Source organism: Haemaphysalis longicornis, unplaced genomic scaffold (genome assembly GCF_048455015.1).
Source record: "Haemaphysalis longicornis isolate Haplotype H1 unplaced genomic scaffold, Haemaphysalis longicornis Haplotype H1 scaffold_4, whole genome shotgun sequence".
In the NCBI taxonomy this organism is placed as follows: Eukaryota; Metazoa; Arthropoda; class Arachnida; order Ixodida; family Ixodidae; genus Haemaphysalis; species Haemaphysalis longicornis.
In genome coordinates, this window is record NW_027526361.1 from 210,663,387 (window position 1) to 210,681,314 (window position 17,928).

Below are 17,928 nucleotides of genomic sequence, written 5' to 3' on the forward strand. Positions count from 1 at the left end.
ATAATTGATACCAGCGCCTGCATTGCAAAGTTGAGCGCGTTAGTGGACGCTGTTGTGGCAGAGCCACATAGCCCACAAAGAGCTGGTGACGGGTGTCGGTCTTTTATACGCGCTGATGATGTCGCCGATGATGCAGGCTTCATGACGGTGTGGAGTTCTTCGCTGCCGTGCGACGGTGCTTCCATCAGCACTGCTACGGGGGTGGATGGTGTTTCTCCTGAACCGCAATCCATTGGGGTACCGAGGGCCGGGGTTGCGCAGATCGACGATGAATTCCAGGGAGATGTTATTACGGCCGCTAGCAGAACACGGGCGATAATTGATACCAGCGCCTGCATTGCAAAGGTCAGCGTCTTAGTGGACGCTGTTGTGGCAGAGCCACCTAGCCCACAAAGAGCTGGTGACGGGTGTCAGTCTTTTATACGCGCTGATGATATCGCCGATTATGCAGGCTTCATGACAGTGTCGAGTTCTTGGCTGCCGCGCGACGGTGCTGCCATCAGCACTGCTACAGGTGTGGTTGGTGTTTCTATGGCACCGCAATCCATTTGGGTACCGCTGGCCGCGCAGATCGATGGGGCATTGCAGGGAGCAGTTATCACGGCCGGTAGCAGAACACGGGCGATAATTGATACCAGCCCCTGCATTGCAAAGGTCAGTGTGTTTGTGGACGCTGTTCTGGTAGATCCACCTAGCCCACAAAGCGCTGGTGACGAGTGTCGGTCTTTTATACGCGTTGATGATGTCGCCGATGATGCAGGCTTCATGACGGTGTCGAGTTCTTGGCTGCTGTGCGACGGTGCTTCCATCAGCACTGCTACGGGGGTGGTTGGTGTTTCTCTGGAACCGCAATTCATTGGCGTACCGAGAGCCGCGGTTGCACAGATTGACGACGAATTCCAGGGAGATGTTATTATGGCCGGTAGCAGAACACGGGCGATAATTGATACCAGCGCCTGTATTGCAAAGGTGAGCACGTTAGTGGACGCTGTTGTGGCAGAGCCACCTAGCCCACAAAGCGCTGGTGACGGGTGTCGGTCTTTTATACACGTTGATGATGTCGCCGATGATGCAGGCTTCATTAAGGTGTCGAGTTCTTGGCTGCCGTGTGACGGTGCTTCCATCAGCACTGCTACGGGGGTGGGTGGTGTTTCTATGGCACCGAAATTCATTGGGGTACCGCTGCCCGCGCAGATCGACGGGGCATTCCAGGGAGCAGTTATCACGGCCGGTAGCAGAACACGGGCGATATTTGATACCAGCGCCTGCATTGCAAAGGTCAGCGTCTCTGTGAACGCTGTTGTGGCAGAGCCACCTAGCCCATAAAGCGCTGGTGACGGGTGTCGGTCTTTTACACGCGTTCATGAGGTCGCCGTTGATGCAGGCTTCATGATGGTGTCGAGTTCTTGGCTGCAGTGCGACGGTGCTTCCATCAGCACTGCTACGGGGGTGGTTGGTGTTTCTCTGGAACCGCAATCCATTGAGGTACCGAGGGCCGCGGTTGCGCAGATTGACGACGAATTCCAGGAGATGTTATCACAGCCGCTGGCAGAACACGGGCGATAATTGATACCAGCGCCTGCATTGCAAAGGTGAGCGCGTTAGTGGACGCTGTTGTGGCAGAGCCACATAGCCCACAAAGAGCTGGTGACGGGTGTCGGTCTTTTATACGCGCTGATGATGTCGCCGATGATGCAGGCTTCATGACGGTGTGGAGTTCTTCGCTGCCGTGCGACGGTGCTTCCATCAGCACTGCTACGGGGGTGGATGGTGTTTCTCCTGAACCGCAATCCATTGGGGTACCGAGGGCCGGGGTTGCGCAGATCGACGATGAATTCCAGGGAGATGTTATTACGGCCGCTAGCAGAACACGGGCGATAATTGATACCAGCGCCTGCATTGCAAAGGTCAGCGTCTTAGTGGACGCTGTTGTGGCAGAGCCACCTAGCCCACAAAGAGCTGGTGACGGGTGTCAGTCTTTTATACGCGCTGATGATATCGCCGATTATGCAGGCTTCATGACAGTGTCGAGTTCTTGGCTGCCGCGCGACGGTGCTGCCATCAGCACTGCTACAGGTGTGGTTGGTGTTTCTATGGCACCGCAATCTATTTGGGTACCGCTGGCCGCGCAGATCGATGGGGCATTGCAGGGAGCAGTTATCACGGCCGGTAGCAGAACACGGGCGATAATTGATACCAGCCCCTGCATTGCAAAGGTCAGTGTGTTTGTGGACGCTGTTCTGGTAGATCCACCTAGCCCACAAAGCGCTGGTGACGAGTGTCGGTCTTTTATACGCGTTGATGATGTCGCCGATGATGCAGGCTTCATGACGGTGTCGAGTTCTTGGCTGCCGTGCGACGGTGCTTCCATCAGCACTGCTACGGGGGTGGTTGGTGTTTCTCTGGAACCGCAATTCATTGGCGTACCGAGAGCCGCGGTTGCACAGATTGACGACGAATTCCAGGGAGATGTTATTATGGCCGGTAGCAGAACACGGGCGATAATTGATACCAGCGCCTGTATTGCAAAGGTGAGCACGTTAGTGGACGCTGTTGTGGCAGAGCCACCTAGCCCCCAAAGCGCTGGTGACGGGTGTCGGTCTTTTATACACGTTGATGATGTCGCCGATGATGCAGGCTTCATTAAGGTGTCGAGTTCTTGGCTGCCGTGTGACGGTGCTTCCATCAGCACTGCTACGGGGGTGGGTGGTGTTTCTATGGCACCGAAATTCATTGGGGTACCGCTGCCCGCGCAGATCGACGGGGCATTCCAGGGAGCAGTTACCACGGCCGGTAGCAGAACACGGGCGATAATTGATACCAGCCCCTGCATTGCAAAGATCAGTGCGTTTGTGGACGCTGTTGTGGCAGAGCCACCTAGCCCACAAAGCGCGGGTGACGGGTGTCGGTCTTTTATACGCGCTGATGATGTCGCCGATGATGCAGGCTCCATGACGGTGTCGAATTCTTGGCTGCCGTGCGACGGTGCTTCCATCAGCACTGCTACGGGGGTGGATGGTGTTTCTCCTGAACCGCAATCCATTGGGGTACCGAGGGCCGGGGTTGCGCAGATCGACGATGAATTCCAGGGAGCAGTAATCACGGCCGGTAGCAGAACACTGGCGATGATTGATACCAGCGCCTGCATTGCAAAGTTTTATACGCGTTGATGTTGTCGCCGATGATGCAGGCTTCATGACGGTGCCAAGTTCTTGGCTGCCGTGCGACGGTGCTTCCATCAGCACTGCTACGGGGTGGTTGGTGTTCCTCTGGAACCGCAATCATTGGGGTACCGAGGGCCGCGGTTGCGCAGATTGACGACGAATTCCAGGAGATGTTATCACAGCCGCTGGCAGAACACGGGCGATAATTGATACCAGCGCCTGCATTGCAAAGGTGAGCGCGTTAGTGGACGCTGTTGTGGCAGAGCCACCTAGCCCACAAGCGCTGGTGACGGGTGTCAGTCTTTGGTACGCGTTGATGATGTCGCCGATGATGCAGGCTTCATGGCGGTGCCGAGTTCTTGGCTGCTGTGCGACGGTGCTGCCATCCATACCGCTACGGGGGTGGTTGGTGTTTCTCTGGCACCGCAATCAATTGGGGTTCCGAGAGCCGCGGTTCCGCAGATCGACGAGGTATTCCTGGGAGCAGTTATCACGGCCGGTAGAAGAACACGGCGATAATTGATAGCAGCGCCTGCATTGCAAAGGTCAGCGCGTTAGTGGACGCTGTTGGGGCAGAGCCACCTAGCCCAGAAAGCGTTGGTGACGCGTCTCGGTCTTTTATACGCGTTGATGTTGTCGCCGATGATGCAGGCTTTATGACGGTGTATAGTTCTTGGCTGCCGTGCGACGGTGCTGCCATCAGCACTGCTACCGGGGTGGTTGGTGTCTCTCGGGCAACGAAATTTATTGGGGTACCGAGGTCCGCGGTTGCGCAGATCGACGAGTCATTCCAGGGAGCAGTTATCGCAGCCAGTAGCAGAACACGGGCGATAATTGATACCAGCGCCTGCATTGCAAAGTTTTATATGCGTTGATGTTGTCGCCGATGATGCAGGCTTCATGACGGTGTCGAGTTCTTGGCTGCCGTGCGTCGGTGCTGCCATCCGTACCGCTACGGGGGTGGTTGGGGTTTCTCTGGCACCGCAATCCATTGGGTTCCGAGGGCCGCGGTTCCGCAGATCGACGAGGCATTCCAGGGAGCAGTAATCACGGCGGGTAGCAGAACACTGGCGATGATTGATACCAGCGCCTGCATTGCAAAGTTTTATACGCGTTGATGTTGTCGCCGATGATGCAGGCTTCATGACGGTGTCGAGTTCTTGGCTGCCGTGCGACGGTGCTGCCATCCGTACCGCTAGGGGGGTGGTTGGGGTTTCTCTGGCACCGCAATCCATTGGGGTTCCGAGGGCCGCGGTTCCGCAGATCGACGAGGCGTTCCAGGGAGCAGTTATCACGGCCGGTAGAAGAACACGGCGATAATTGATACCAGCGCCTGCATTGCAAAGGTCAGCGCGTTAGTGGACGCTGTTGTGGCAGAACCACCGAGCCCACAAAGCGCTGGTGACGGGTGTTGGTCTTTAATACGCGTTGATGATGTCGCCGATGATACAGGCTTCATGACGGTGTCGAGTTCTTGGCTGCCATGCGACGGTGCTTCCATCAGCACTGCTACGGGGGTGGTTTGTGTTTCTCTGGAACCGCAATCCATTGGGGTACCGAGGGCCGCGGTTGCGCAGATTGACGACGAATTCCAGGGAGATGATATCACGGCCGCTAGCAGAACACGGGCGATAATTGATACCAGCGCCTGCATTGCAAAGGTGAGCGCGTTAGTGGACGCTGTTGTGGCAGAGCCACCTAGCCCACAAAGCGCTGGTGACGGGTGTCGGTCTTTTATACGCGTTGATGATGTCGCCGATGATGCAGGCTTTATGACGGTTTCGGGTTCTCGGCTGCCGTGCGACGGTGCTGCCATCAGCACTGCTACGGGTGTGGTTGGTGTTTCTCTGGCACCGCAAACCATTTTGGTACCGAGGGCTGGGCACATCGACGGGGCATTCCGGGGAGCAGTTATCACGGCCGGTAGCAGAGCACGGGCGATAAATGATACCAGCGCCTGCATTGCAAAGGTGAGCGCGTTAGTGGACGCTGTTGTGGCAGAGACACCTAGCCCACAAAGCGCTGGTGACGGGTGCCGGTCTTTTATACGCGCTGATGATTTCGACGATGATTCAGGCTTTATGACGGTGTGGAGTTCTTGGCTGCAGTGCCACGTTGCTCCCATCAGCACTGCTACGGATGTGGTTGGTGTTTCTCTGGCACCGCAATTCATTGGGGTACCGAGGGCCGCACAGATCGACGGGGCATTCCAGGGAGCAGTTATCACGGCCGGTAGCAGAACACGGGCGATATTTGATACCAGCGCCTGCATTGCAAAGGTCAGCGTCTCTGTGAACGCTGTTGTGGCAGAGCCACCTAGCCCATAAAGCGCTGGTGACGGGTGTCGGTCTTTTACACGCGTTCATGAGGTCGCCGTTGATGCAGGCTTCATGATGGTGTCGAGTTCTTGGCTGCAGTGCGACGGTGCTTCCATCAGCACTGCTACGGGGGTGGTTGGTGTTTCTCTGGAACCGCAATCCATTGAGGTACCGAGGGCCGCGGTTGCGCAGATTGACGACGAATTCCAGGAGATGTTATCACAGCCGCTGGCAGAACACGGGCGATAATTGATACCACCGCCTGCATTGCAAAGGTGAGCGCGTTAGTGGACGCTGTTGTGGCAGAGCCACCTAGCCCACAAAGAGCTGGTGACGGGTGTCGGTCTTTTTTACGCGCTGATGATGTCGCCGATGATGCAGGCTTCATGACGGTGTCGAGTTCTTGGCTGCCGTGCGACGGTGCTTCCATCAGCACTGCTACGAGTGTGGTTGGTGTTTCTCTGGCACCGCAATCCATTGTGGTACCGAGGGCCGGGCAGATCGACGGGGCATTCCAGGGAGTAGTTATCACGGCCGGTAGCACAGCACGGGCGATAATTGATACCAGCGCCTGCCTTACAGAGGTCAGCGCGTTTGTGGACGCTGTTGTGGCAGAGCCACCTAGCCCACAAAGCGCTGGTGACGGGTGTCGGTCTTTTATACGCGTTGATGAGGTCACCGATGATGCAGGCTTCATGACGGTGTCTAGTTCTTGGGTGCAATGCGACGGTGCTTCCATCAGCACTGCTACGGGGGTGGTTGGTGTTTCTCCTGAACCGCAATCCATTGCGGTACCGAGGGCCGGGGTTGCGCAGATCGACGACGAATTCCAGGGAGCAGTTATCACGGCCGGTAGCAGAGCACGGGCGATAATTGATACCAGCGCCTGCATTGCAAAGGTGAGCGCGTTAGTGGACGCTGTTGTGGCAGAGCCACCTAGCCCACAAAGCGCTGGTGACGGGTGTCCGTCTTTTATACGCGTTGATGATGTATCCGATGATGCAGGCTTCATGATAGTGTCGAGTTCTTGGCAGCCCTGCGACGGTGCTTCCATCAGCATTGCTACGGGTGTGGTTGGTGTTTCTCTGGCACCGCAATTCATTCTGGTACCGAGGGCCGCGCAGATCGACGGGGCATTCCAGGGAGCAGTTATCACGGCCGGTAGCAGAACACGGGCGATAATTGATACCAGCGCCTGCACTGCAAAGGTCAGCGCGTTTGTGAACTCTGTTGTGGCAGAGCCACCTAGCCCACAAAGCGCTGGTGACGGGTGTCGGTCTTTTATACGCGTTGATGAGGTCGCCGATGATGCAGGCTTCATGACGGTGTCTAGTTCTTGGGTGCAATGCGACGGTGCTTCCATCAGCACTGCTACGGGGGTGGTTGGTGTTTCTCCTGAACCGCAATCCATTGCGGTACCGAGGGCCGGGGTTGCGCAGATCGACGACGAATTCCAGGGAGCAGTTATCACGGCCGGTAGCAGAGCACGGGCGATAATTGATACCAGCGCCTGCATTGCAAAGGTGAGCGCGTTAGTGGACGCTGTTGTGGCAGAGTCACCTATCCCACAAAGCGCTGGTGACGGGTGTCGGTCTTTTATACGCGCTGATGAGGTCGCCGATGATGCAGGCTTCATGACGGTGTCGAGTTCTTGGCTGCCGTGCGACGGTGCTTCCATCAGCACTGCTACGGGGGTGGTTTGTGTTTCTCTGGAACCGCAATCCATTGGGGTACCGAGGGCCGCGGTTGCGCAGATTGACGACGAATTCCAGGGAGATGATATCACGGCCGCTAGCAGAACACGGGGGATAATTGATACCAGCGCCTGCATTGCAAAGGTGAGCGCCTTAGTGGACGCTGTTGTGGCAGAGCCACCTATCCCACAAAGCACTGGTGACGGGTGTCGGTCTTTTATACGCTTTGATGATGTCGCCGATGATGCAGGCTTTATGACGGTGTCGGGTTCTTGGCAGCCCTGCGACGGTGCTTCCATCAGCACTGCTTCGGGTGTGGTTGGTGTTTCTCTGGCACCGCAATTCATTGGGGTACCGAGGGCCGCGCAGATCGACGGGGCATTCCAGGGAGCAGTTATCACGGCCGGTAGCAGAACACGGGCGATAATTGATACCAGCGCCTGCATTGCAAAGGTGAGCGCGTTAGTGGACGCTGTTGTGGCAGAGCCACCTAGCCCACAAAGCGCTGGTGACGGGTGTCAGTCTTTTATACGCGTTAATGAGGTCGCCGATGATGCAGGCTTCATTACGGTGTCGAGTTCTTCGCTGCCGTGTGACGGTGCTTCCATCAGCACTGCTACGGAGGTGGTTGGTGTTTCTCCTGAACCGCAATCCATTGGGGTACCGAGGGCCGGGGTTGCGCAGATCGACGACGAATTCCAGGGAGCAGTTATCACGGCCGGTAGCAGAGCACGGGCGATAATTGATACCAGCGCCTGCATTGCAAAGGTGAGCGCGTTAGTGGACGCTGTTGTGGCAGAGTCACCTATCCCACAAAGCGCTGCTGACGGGTGTCGGTCTTTTATACGCGTTGATGATGTCGCCGATGATGCAGGCTTCATGACGGTGCCGAGTTCTTGGCTGCCGTGCGACGGTGCTTCCATCAGCACTGCTACGGGGGTGTTTGGTGTTTCTCTGGAACCCCAATCTTTTAGGGTACCGCTGGCCGCGGTTGCGCAGATTGACGACGAATTCCAGGGAGATGATATCACGGCCGCTAGCAGAACACGGGGGATAATTGATACCAGCGCCTGCATTGAAAAGGTCAGCGTGTTAGTGGACGCTGTTGTGGCAGAGCCACCTAGCCCACAAAGCGCTGGTGACGGGTGTCGGTCTTTTATACGCGTTGATGAGGTCGCCGATGATGCAGGCTTCATGACGGTGTCTAGTTCTTGGGTGCAATGCGACGGTGCTTCCATCAGCACTGCTACGGGGGTGGTTGGTGTTTCTCCTGAACCGCAATCCATTGCGGTACCGAGGGCCGGGGTTGCGCAGATCGACGACGAATTCCAGGGAGCAGTTATCACGGCCGGTAGCAGAGCACGGGCGATAATTGATACCAGCGCCTGCATTGCAAAGGTGAGCGCGTTAGTGGACGCTGTTGTGGCAGAGCCACCTAGCCCACAAAGCGCTGGTGACGGGTGTCGGTCTTTTATACGCGTTGATGAGGTCGCCGATGATGCAGGCTTCATGACGGTGCCGAGTTCTTGGCTGCCGTGCGACGGTGCTTCCATCAGCACTGCTACGGGGGTGTTTGGTGTTTCTCTGGAACCCCAATCTTTTAGGGTACCGCTGGCCGCGGTTCCGCAGATTGACGACGAATTCCAGGGAGATGTTATCACAGCCGCTAGCAGAACACGGGCGGTAATTGATACCAGCGCCTGCATTGAAAAGGTCAGCGTGTTAGTGGACGCTGTTGTGGCAGAGCCACCTAGCCCACAAAGCGCTGGTGAGGGGTGTCGGTCTTTTATACGCGTTGATGATGTCGCCGATGAAGCAGGCTTCATGACAGTGTCGAGTTCTTGTCTGCCGTGCGACGGTGCTTCCATCAGCACTGCTACGAGTGTGGTTGGTGTTTCTCTGGCACCGCAATCCATTGTGGTACCGAGGGCCGGGCAGATCGACGGGGAATTCCAGGGAGTAGTTATCACGGCCGGTAGCACAGCACGGGCGATAATTGATACCAGCGCCTGCCTTACAGAGGTCAGCGCGTTTGTGGACGCTGTTGTGGCAGAGCCACCTAGCCCACAAAGCGCTGGTGACGGGTGTCGGTCTTTTATACGCGTTGATGAGGTCGCCGATGATGCAGGCTTCATGACGGTGTCTAGTTCTTGGGTGCAATGCGACGGTGCTTCCATCAGCACTGCTACGGGGGTGGTTGGTGTTTCTCCTGAACCGCAATCCATTGCGGTACCGAGGGCCGGGGTTGCGCAGATCGACGACGAATTCCAGGGAGCAGTTATCACGGCCGGTAGCAGAGCACGGGCGATAATTGATACCAGCGCCTGCATTGCAAAGGTGAGCGCGTTAGTGGACGCTGTTGTGGCAGAGCCACCTAGCCCACAAAGCGCTGGTGACGGGTGTCCGTCTTTTATACGCGTTGATGATGTATCCGATGATGCAGGCTTCATGATAGTGTCGAGTTCTTGGCAGCCCTGCGACGGTGCTTCCATCAGCATTGCTACGGGTGTGGTTGGTGTTTCTCTGGCACCGCAATTCATTCTGGTACCGAGGGCCGCGCAGATCGACGGGGCATTCCAGGGAGCAGTTATCACGGCCGGTAGCAGAACACGGGCGATAATTGATACCAGCGCCTGCACTGCAAAGGTCAGCGCGTTTGTGAACTCTGTTGTGGCAGAGCCACCTAGCCCACAAAGCGCTGGTGACGGGTGTCGGTCTTTTATACGCGTTGATGAGGTCGCCGATGATGCAGGCTTCATGACGGTGTCTAGTTCTTGGGTGCAATGCGACGGTGCTTCCATCAGCACTGCTACGGGGGTGGTTGGTGTTTCTCCTGAACCGCAATCCATTGCGGTACCGAGGGCCGGGGTTGCGCAGATCGACGACGAATTCCAGGGAGCAGTTATCACGGCCGGTAGCAGAGCACGGGCGATAATTGATACCAGCGCCTGCATTGCAAAGGTGAGCGCGTTAGTGGACGCTGTTGTGGCAGAGTCACCTATCCCACAAAGCGCTGGTGACGGGTGTCGGTCTTTTATACGCGCTGATGAGGTCGCCGATGATGCAGGCTTCATGACGGTGTCGAGTTCTTGGCTGCCGTGCGACGGTGCTTCCATCAGCACTGCTACGGGGGTGGTTTGTGTTTCTCTGGAACCGCAATCCATTGGGGTACCGAGGGCCGCGGTTGCGCAGATTGACGACGAATTCCAGGGAGATGATATCACGGCCGCTAGCAGAACACGGGGGATAATTGATACCAGCGCCTGCATTGCAAAGGTGAGCGCCTTAGCGGACGCTGTTGTGGCAGAGCCACCTATCCCACAAAGCACTGGTGACGGGTGTCGGTCTTTTATACGCTTTGATGATGTCGCCGATGATGCAGGCTTTATGACGGTGTCGGGTTCTTGGCAGCCCTGCGACGGTGCTTCCATCAGCACTGCTTCGGGTGTGGTTGGTGTTTCTCTGGCACCGCAATTCATTGGGGTACCGAGGGCCGCGCAGATCGACGGGGCATTCCAGGGAGCAGTTATCACGGCCGGTAGCAGAACACGGGCGATAATTGATACCAGCGCCTGCATTGCAAAGGTGAGCGCGTTAGTGGACGCTGTTGTGGCAGAGCCACCTAGCCCACAAAGCGCTGGTGACGGGTGTCAGTCTTTTATACGCGTTAATGAGGTCGCCGATGATGCAGGCTTCATTACGGTGTCGAGTTCTTCGCTGCCGTGTGACGGTGCTTCCATCAGCACTGCTACGGGGGTGGTTGGTGTTTCTCCTGAACCGCAATCCATTGGGGTACCGAGGGCCGGGGTTGCGCAGATCGACGACGAATTCCAGGGAGCAGTTATCACGGCCGGTAGCAGAGCACGGGCGATAATTGATACCAGCGCCTGCATTGCAAAGGTGAGCGCGTTAGTGGACGCTGTTGTGGCAGAGTCACCTATCCCACAAAGCGCTGCTGACGGGTGTCGGTCTTTTATACGCGTTGATGATGTCGCCGATGATGCAGGCTTCATGACGGTGCCGAGTTCTTGGCTGCCGTGCGACGGTGCTTCCATCAGCACTGCTACGGGGGTGTTTGGTGTTTCTCTGGAACCCCAATCTTTTAGGGTACCGCTGGCCGCGGTTGCGCAGATTGACGACGAATTCCAGGGAGATGATATCACGGCCGCTAGCAGAACACGGGGGATAATTGATACCAGCGCCTGCATTGAAAAGGTCAGCGTGTTAGTGGACGCTGTTGTGGCAGAGCCACCTAGCCCACAAAGCGCTGGTGACGGGTGTCGGTCTTTTATACGCGTTGATGAGGTCGCCGATGATGCAGGCTTCATGACGGTGTCTAGTTCTTGGGTGCAATGCGACGGTGCTTCCATCAGCACTGCTACGGGGGTGGTTGGTGTTTCTCCTGAACCGCAATCCATTGCGGTACCGAGGGCCGGGGTTGCGCAGATCGACGACGAATTCCAGGGAGCAGTTATCACGGCCGGTAGCAGAGCACGGGCGATAATTGATACCAGCGCCTGCATTGCAAAGGTGAGCGCGTTAGTGGACGCTGTTGTGGCAGAGCCACCTAGCCCACAAAGCGCTGGTGACGGGTGTCGGTCTTTTATACGCGTTGATGAGGTCGCCGATGATGCAGGCTTCATGACGGTGCCGAGTTCTTGGCTGCCGTGCGACGGTGCTTCCATCAGCACTGCTACGGGGGTGTTTGGTGTTTCTCTGGAACCCCAATCTTTTAGGGTACCGCTGGCCGCGGTTCCGCAGATTGACGACGAATTCCAGGGAGATGTTATCACAGCCGCTAGCAGAACACGGGCGGTAATTGATACCAGCGCCTGCATTGAAAAGGTCAGCGTGTTAGTGGACGCTGTTGTGGCAGAGCCACCTAGCCCACAAAGCGCTGGTGAGGGGTGTCGGTCTTTTATACGCGTTGATGATGTCGCCGATGAAGCAGGCTTCATGACAGTGTCGAGTTCTTGTCTGCCGTGCGACGGTGCTTCCATCAGCACTGCTACGAGTGTGGTTGGTGTTTCTCTGGCACCGCAATCCATTGTGGTACCGAGGGCCGGGCAGATCGACGGGGCATTCCAGGGAGTAGTTATCACGGCCGGTAGCACAGCACGGGCGATAATTGATACCAGCGCCTGCCTTACAGAGGTCAGCGCGTTTGTGGACGCTGTTGTGGCAGAGCCACCTAGCCCACAAAGCGCTGGTGACGGGTGTCGGTCTTTTATACGCGTTGATGAGGTCGCCGATGATGCAGGCTTCATGACGGTGTCTAGTTCTTGGGTGCAATGCGACGGTGCTTCCATCAGCACTGCTACGGGGGTGGTTGGTGTTTCTCCTGAACCGCAATCCATTGCGGTACCGAGGGCCGGGGTTGCGCAGATCGACGACGAATTCCAGGGAGCAGTTATCACGGCCGGTAGCAGAGCACGGGCGATAATTGATACCAGCGCCTGCATTGCAAAGGTGAGCGCGTTAGTGGACGCTGTTGTGGCAGAGCCACCTAGCCCACAAAGCGCTGGTGACGGGTGTCCGTCTTTTATACGCGTTGATGATGTATCCGATGATGCAGGCTTCATGATAGTGTCGAGTTCTTGGCAGCCCTGCGACGGTGCTTCCATCAGCATTGCTACGGGTGTGGTTGGTGTTTCTCTGGCACCGCAATTCATTCTGGTACCGAGGGCCGCGCAGATCGACGGGGCATTCCAGGGAGCAGTTATCACGGCCGGTAGCAGAACACGGGCGATAATTGATACCAGCGCCTGCACTGCAAAGGTCAGCGCGTTTGTGAACTCTGTTGTGGCAGAGCCACCTAGCCCACAAAGCGCTGGTGACGGGTGTCGGTCTTTTATACGCGTTGATGAGGTCGCCGATGATGCAGGCTTCATGACGGTGTCTAGTTCTTGGGTGCAATGCGACGGTGCTTCCATCAGCACTGCTACGGGGGTGCTTGGTGTTTCTCCTGAACCGCAATCCATTGCGGTACCGAGGGCCGGGGTTGCGCAGATCGACGACGAATTCCAGGGAGCAGTTATCACGGCCGGTAGCAGAGCACGGGCGATAATTGATACCAGCGCCTGCATTGCAAAGGTGAGCGCGTTAGTGGACGCTGTTGTGGCAGAGTCACCTATCCCACAAAGCGCTGGTGACGGGTGTCGGTCTTTTATACGCGCTGATGAGGTCGCCGATGATGCAGGCTTCATGACGGTGTCGAGTTCTTGGCTGCCGTGCGACGGTGCTTCCATCAGCACTGCTACGGGGGTGGTTTGTGTTTCTCTGGAACCGCAATCCATTGGGGTACCGAGGGCCGCGGTTGCGCAGATTGACGACGAATTCCAGGGAGATGATATCACGGCCGCTAGCAGAACACGGGCGATAATTGATACCAGCGCCTGCATTGCAAAGGTGAGCGCGTTAGTGGACGCTGTTGTGGCAGAGCCACCTATCCCACAAAGCACTGGTGACGGGTGTCGGTCTTTTATACGCTTTGATGATGTCGCCGATGATGCAGGCTTTATGACGGTGTCGGGTTTTTGGCAGCCCTGCGACGGTGCTTCCATCAGCACTGCTTCGGGTGTGGTTGGTGTTTCTCTGGCACCGCAATTCATTGGGGTACCGAGGGCCGCGCAGATCGACGGGGCATTCCAGGGAGCAGTTATCACGGCCGGTAGCAGAACACGGGCGATAATTGATACCAGCGCCTGCATTGCAAAGGTGAGCGCGTTAGTGGACGCTGTTGTGGCAGAGCCACCTATCCCACAAAGCGCTGGTGACGGGTATCCGTCTTTTATACGCGTTGATGATGTAGCCGATGATGCAGGCTTCATGATAGTGTCGAGTTCTTGGCAGCCCTGCGACGGTGCTTCCATCAGCACTGCTACGGGTGTGGTTGGTGTTTCTCTGGCACCGCAATTCATTGGGGTACCGAGGGCCGCGCAGATCGACGGGGCATTCCAGGGAGCAGTTATCACGGCCGGTAGCAGAACACGGGCGATAATTGATACCAGCGCCTGCATTGCAAAGGTCAGCGCGTTTGGGAACGCTGTTGTGGCAGAGCCACCTAGCCCACAAAACGCTGGTGACGGGTGTCGGTCTTTTATACGCATTGATGATGTCGTCGATGATGCAGGCTTCATTACGGTGTAGAGTTCTTCGCTGCCGTGTGACGGTGCTGCCATCAGCACTGCTACGGGGGTGGTTGGTGTTTCTCCTGAACCGCAATCCATTGGGGTACCGAGGGCCGGGGTTGCGCAGATCGACGATGAATTCCAGGGAGCAGTTATCACGGCCGGTAGCAGAGCACTGTGGATAATTGATACCAGCGCCTGCATTGCAAAAGTGAGCGCGTTAGACGACGCTGTTGTGGCAGAGCCACCTAGCCCATAAAGCGCTGGTGACGGATGTCGGTCTTTTATACGCGCTGATGATGTCGCCGATGATGCAGGCTTCATGACGGTGTCGAGTTCTTGGCGGCCGTGCGACGGTGCTTCCACCAGCACTGCTACGGGGGTGGTTGGTGTTTCTCTGGCACCGCAATCCATTGTGGTACCGAGGGCCGGGCAGGTCGACGGGGCATTCCAGGGAGCAGTTATCACGGCCGGTAGCAGAGCACGGGCGATAAATGATACCAGCGCCTGCATTGCAAGGTTGAGCACGTTAGTGGACGCTGTTGTGGCAGAGCCACCTAGCCCACAAAGCGCTGGTGACGGGTGTCCGTCTTTTATACGCGTTGATGATGTATCCGATGATGCAGGCTTCATGATAGTGTCGAGTTCTTGGCAGCCCTGCGACGGTGCTTCCATCAGCACTTCTACGGGTGTGGTTGGTGTTTCTCTGGCACCGCAATTCATTGGGGTACCGACTGCCGCGCAGATTGACGACGAATTCCAGGAGATGTTATCACAGCCGCTGGCAGAACACGGGCGATAATTGATACCAGCGCCTGAATTGCAAAGGTGAGCGCGTTAGTGGACGCTGTTGTGGCAGAGCCACCTAGCCCAGAAAGCGCTGGTGACGGGTGTCGGTCTTTTATACGCATTGATGATGTCGCCGATGATGCAGGCTTCATGACGGTGCCGAGTTCTTGGCTGCCGTGCGACGGTGCTTCCATCAGCACTGCTATGGGGGTGGTTGGTGTTTCTCTGTAACCGCAATCCATTGGGGTACCGAGGGCCGCGGTTGCGCAGATTGACGACGAATTCCAGGGAGATGTTATCACGGCCGCTAGCAGAGCGCGGGCGATAATTGATACCAGCGCCTGCATTGCAAAGGTGAGCGTCTTAGTGGACGCTGTTGTGGCAGAGCCACCTAGCCCACAAAGAGCTGGTGACGGGTGTCGGTCTTTTATACGCGCTGATGATATCGCCGATTATGCAGGCTTCATGACAGTGTCGAGTTCTTGGCGGCCGTGCGACGGTGCTTCCACCAGCACTGCTACGGGGGTGGTTGGTGTTTCTCTGGCACCGCAATCCATTGTGGTACCGAGGGCCGGGCAGGTCGACGGGGCATTCCAGGGAGCAGTTATCACGGCCGGTAGCAGAGCACGGGCGATAAATGATACCAGCGCCTGCATTGCAAGGTTGAGCACGTTAGTGGACGCTGTTGTGGCAGAGCCACCTAGCCCACAAAGCGCTGGTGACGGGTGTCCGTCTTTTATACGCGTTGATGATGTATCCGATGATGCAGGCTTCATGATAGTGTCGAGTTCTTGGCAGCCCTGCGACGGTGCTTCCATCAGCACTCCTACGGGTGTGGTTGGTGTTTCTCTGGCACCGCAATTCATTGGGGTACCGACTGCCGCGCAGATTGACGACGAATTCCAGGAGATGTTATCACAGCCGCTGGCAGAACACGGGCGATAATTGATACCAGCGCCTGAATTGCAAAGGTGAGCGCGTTAGTGGACGCTGTTGTGGCAGAGTCACCTATCCCACAAAGCGCTGCTGACGGGTGTCGGTCTTTTATACGCGTTGATGATGTCGCCGATGATGCAGGCTTCATGACGGTGCCGAGTTCTTGGCTGCCGTGCGACGGTGCTTCCATCAGCACTGCTACGGGGGTGTTTGGTGTTTCTCTGGAACCCCAATCTTTTAGGGTACCGATGGCCGCGGTTGCGCAGATTGACGACGAATTCCAGGGAGATGATATCACGGCCGCTAGCAGAACACGGGGGATAATTGATACCAGCGCCTGCATTGAAAAGGTCAGCGTGTTAGTGGACGCTGTTGTGGCAGAGCCACCTAGCCCACAAAGCGCTGGTGACGGGTGTCGGTCTTTTATACGCGTTGATGAGGTCGCCGATGATGCAGGCTTCATGACGGTGTCTAGTTCTTGGGTGCAATGCGACGGTGCTTCCATCAGCACTGCTACGGGGGTGGTTGGTGTTTCTCCTGAACCGCAATCCATTGCGGTACCGAGGGCCGGGGTTGCGCAGATCGACGACGAATTCCAGGGAGCAGTTATCACGGCCGGTAGCAGAGCACGGGCGATAATTGATACCAGCGCCTGCATTGCAAAGGTGAGCGCGTTAGTGGACGCTGTTGTGGCAGAGCCACCTAGCCCACAAAGCGCTGGTGACGGGTGTCGGTCTTTTATACGCGTTGATGAGGTCGCCGATGATGCAGGCTTCATGACGGTGCCGAGTTCTTGGCTGCCGTGCGACGGTGCTTCCATCAGCACTGCTACGGGGGTGTTTGGTGTTTCTCTGGAACCCCAATCTTTTAGGGTACCGCTGGCCGCGGTTCCGCAGATTGACGACGAATTCCAGGGAGATGTTATCACAGCCGCTAGCAGAACACGGGCGGTAATTGATACCAGCGCCTGCATTGAAAAGGTCAGCGTGTTAGTGGACGCTGTTGTGGCAGAGCCACCTAGCCCACAAAGCGCTGGTGAGGGGTGTCGGTCTTTTATACGCGTTGATGATGTCGCCGATGAAGCAGGCTTCATGACAGTGTCGAGTTCTTGTCTGCCGTGCGACGGTGCTTCCATCAGCACTGCTACGAGTGTGGTTGGTGTTTCTCTGGCACCGCAATCCATTGTGGTACCGAGGGCCGGGCAGATCGACGGGGCATTCCAGGGAGTAGTTATCACGGCCGGTAGCACAGCACGGGCGATAATTGATACCAGCGCCTGCCTTACAGAGGTCAGCGCGTTTGTGGACGCTGTTGTGGCAGAGCCACCTAGACCACAAAGCGCTGGTGACGGGTGTCGGTCTTTTATACGCGTTGATGAGGTCGCCGATGATGCAGGCTTCATGACGGTGTCTAGTTCTTGGGTGCAATGCGACGGTGCTTCCATCAGCACTGCTACGGGGGTGGTTGGTGTTTCTCCTGAACCGCAATCCATTGCGGTACCGAGGGCCGGGGTTGCGCAGATCGACGACGAATTCCAGGGAGCAGTTATCACGGCCGGTAGCAGAGCACGGGCGATAATTGATACCAGCGCCTGCATTGCAAAGGTGAGCGCGTTAGTGGACGCTGTTGTGGCAGAGCCACCTAGCCCACAAAGCGCTGGTGACGGGTGTCCGTCTTTTATACGCGTTGATGATGTATCCGATGATGCAGGCTTCATGATAGTGTCGAGTTCTTGGCAGCCCTGCGACGGTGCTTCCATCAGCATTGCTACGGGTGTGGTTGGTGTTTCTCTGGCACCGCAATTCATTCTGGTACCGAGGGCCGCGCAGATCGACGGGGCATTCCAGGGAGCAGTTATCACGGCCGGTAGCAGAACACGGGCGATAATTGATACCAG